At 41.3% G+C, this 3454-nt stretch overlaps 1 non-coding gene across 1 annotated transcript; it reads left to right on the forward strand.

Annotated features, from left to right (window-relative positions):
* Positions 1 to 2848: 2848 nt before the first annotated feature.
* Positions 2849 to 2955, forward strand: LOC142552442 (small nucleolar RNA R71). Its single transcript, XR_012821773.1, has one exon. It is a non-coding gene; the product is annotated as a small nucleolar RNA R71 (small nucleolar RNA).
* The last annotated feature ends 499 nt before the right edge of the window (positions 2956 to 3454 follow it).

Here is a 3454-nt window from a genome sequence, read left to right on the forward strand (position 1 = left end):
ATCTTTCATCAACAAAGAGGATAAAGGTTTAGCAATTTTGGAAAAATCTTTAATGAAACGCCTATAAAAACCAGCATGCCCTAGGAAACTTCTAACTCCTTTTATTGATGAAGGTGGGGGTAAGTTTTTGATTACTTCCACCTTGGCTTTGTCAACCTCAATTCCATTCTCCGATACCTTGTGTCCTAACACAATCCCCTCTTGAACCATAAAATGACACTTCTCCCAATTCAACACCAAATTGCTCTCCTCACATCTAACTAACACCAAGTTCAAATTCTCTAAACATTCATTAAATGAGAAGCCAAAAATAGAGAAGTCATCCATAAAGATTTCAAGGAAATTTTCAGTCATGTCATGAAAGATAGCGGTCATGCATCTTTGAAATGTTGCAGGTGCATTGCATAAACCAAAGGGCATACGCCTAAACGCAAAAGTACCATAAGGGCAAGTGAAAGTAGTTTTCTCTTGGTCCTCAGGTGCAATTGTGATTTGATTGTATCCCGAATATCCATCTAAAAAGCAATAAAATTCATGACCTGCTAATCGTTCAATCATTTGATCGATAAATGGCAAGGGAAAGTGATCTTTACGGGTTGCATCATTCAATTTCCTATAATCTATGCATACACGCCAACCCGTAATAGTTCTAGTGGGAATCAACTCATTTTTTTCATTAGCAATAACAGTAATCCCACCCTTTTTAGGCACACATTGTACAGGACTTACCCACGCACTATCAGAGATAGGATAGATAATACCTGCATCCAGAAGTTTAATTGTTTCAGCTTTTACTACCTCTTGCATCTTTGGATTGAGTCTCCTTTGTGGTTGTGCTAGAGGTGAGTATTTATCTTCCATCAGAATTTTGTGCATGCAGATCGAAGGACTTATCCCTTTTATGTCCGAAACCTTCCAAGCGAACGCTCCTTTATGCTCCTTGAGGACTCCCAAGAGCTTACTCTCCATATCATCTGTCAAAGAAGAGGAAATAATAACAGGCAATTTATTATTTTCTCCTAGATATACGTACTTGAGATGTGGAGGTAATGGTTTGAGCTCCAAAGTAGGTGGCTCCTCTAGGCTTGACTTTTGAGGCATTAAATCTTTTCTGTCTCCCAATTCCTCTAGTCTAAGCCTCACTTGCTTTCTCCAAGGTGGAATGGCATTCAAATGAGCTACCATCTCCATCTTTTCCTCATCTAGCTCGTCCTCCTGCTTTTCAGTAGTGAGAGTGGCCTCCAATGGTTCTTTCAATCCATCCTGCACAAAATCACAAACAAGCGAATCCAAGACATCAATACGAAAGCAACTATCATTGTGCATTGTGTGCTTGAGCGTATTGAAAACATCAAAAATAATTTCTTCTTCTCCAACTCTCAGCCTCAATTTCCCCTCCTCAACAACAATCAGTGCTTCCCCTGTAGCCAGAAACGGTCTCCCTAGGATTAAAGGCATCTCTAAATCTTCCTCCATGTCAAGTACCACAAAGTCTGCAAGAAAAATAAACTTATCCACTTTCACCAGAACATCTTCGATAATCCCACGTGGATACTTGACAGATCTGTCAGCCAGCTGCAACGACATCCTAGTTGGCTTGGGTTCACCTAATCCCAGTCTCCTAAACACAGAAAAAGGCATCAGATTAATACTCGCACCAAGATCACATAGAGCTTTATGAAAATTAATGTCACCAATAATGCAAGGTATCGAGAAACTCCCTGGATCTTTTTGCTTCGGAGTCATCTTGTTTTGAACTAAAGCGGAGCAATTTTCGGTCAAATTCACCGTCATATGATCTTCTAGCTTCCGCTTATTTGCTAAGATATCTTTCAAGAATTTTGCATAACTTGGCATATTCAATAAAGCATCAGCAAAAGGAATGTTAATATGCAATTTTTTAAATATCTCAAGAAATTTACCAAATTGTGCATCTAATTTAGCTTTCTTCATTGTTGCAGGAAAAGGTGGAGGGATAACAATTTTATTCTGTGCAATAGGTGTAGATGTAGAGTTAGAAGACTTACCTCCTTGATTTTTCACCTCATCCTCACCGTGCTTGGTGTTTTCCTCATTAGACCCGAGTGTTTTTCCACTACGCAATTCCACCGCCTTCACATGTTCTCTTGGGTTAGTTTCCGTGTTGCTTGGTAAAGTTCCTTGCTCCCTATTAGCAATCAGCTTAGCCAATTGTCCAATTTGATTCTCTAACCCCTTTATGGATGCATCTTGGTTCTGAAATCGCGTCTCTGTTGCAGAAATAAATTTAGTCATCATTTGCTCTAAATTGGACTTCTCCTCCCGAGACGGTTCTGGCTTGAATCCTTGGTGCATCACATATGGTGGACCTCTTTGTTGGCGATGTTGGTTGTTTTGACCTCCCCATGAAAATTTTGGGTGATTCCTCCATCCCGGATTATATGTGTTTGAGTAAGGGTCATTTCTAGGACGATTCTGGAATCCCACTTGTTTTACCGGTGCTCCCTCAGGCACATAGAATGGATTGCCATCTTGGCAAACCTGCACATCATGCTCACCCCCACACTTATCACAGAAAATTTCTTGCAGACGCATAGCCGACCCACTCATGCTCATCCCATCAATCTTTTTATTCAAAGCCTCTAACTGTGCTGAAACCGCCGACAAATCATTAACTTGATTAACTCCAGCACCTCGTCTCTGCCTATCAGACTGAGGATGATATCTACTAGCAGCCATCTCCTCCAATAACTCATATCCTTCCTCCGCCGTCTTTCTCAGTAAGTTACCACAGGCAGCAGCATCTATCATAATACGGTTAGGAGTAAGCAGACCGTAGTAGAAAGTTTGAACAACTAACCCAAGAGGCAGCTCATGGTGTGGACATCTCCTCAACAAGTCCTTTTAGCGCTCCCATGCCTCGTAAAGTGACTCTTGCTCATATTGAGCAAAAGTAGTAATGTCGGCTCTGAGCTTCATAGTCTTCGACGGAGGAAAGTACTTGATCAGGAACGCCTTTGCCATATCTTCCCATGTAGTAATAGACCCTACAGGCAAACAGTTTAACCACGACTTAGCTTTATCTCTCAGTGAAAATGGAAATAAACGCAAACAAACAGCGTCATCAGACACGTCATTAAACTTAAAAGTATCACAAATTTCAAGAAAGTCAGCTATATGAGAATTAAGGTCGTCAAGTGCACTTCCCCCAAATTGGACAGTGTTCTGAATCATCTGAATGATAGCTGGCTTGATCTCAAACTGATTAGCTCGGATGACTGGTCTTACGATGCTTGGACGTGCTCCATCAAGAGACGGCTGTGCATAATTCAACATCAGTATACGCCTTGGCTCCTCTCTTTGTTGATCGCCTTCCATTCTTTCCTTCGCTCTTTGCTGCTGTAGTCGACTTCTAGCTGTGCGTTCGATCTCGGGGTCAAAAGGCTCAAGCTTAAACTCGAGTGATCTTCGCATG

This window comes from Primulina tabacum, chromosome 7 (assembly GCF_025594145.1).
Source record: "Primulina tabacum isolate GXHZ01 chromosome 7, ASM2559414v2, whole genome shotgun sequence".
Taxonomy (NCBI): Eukaryota; Viridiplantae; Streptophyta; class Magnoliopsida; order Lamiales; family Gesneriaceae; genus Primulina; species Primulina tabacum.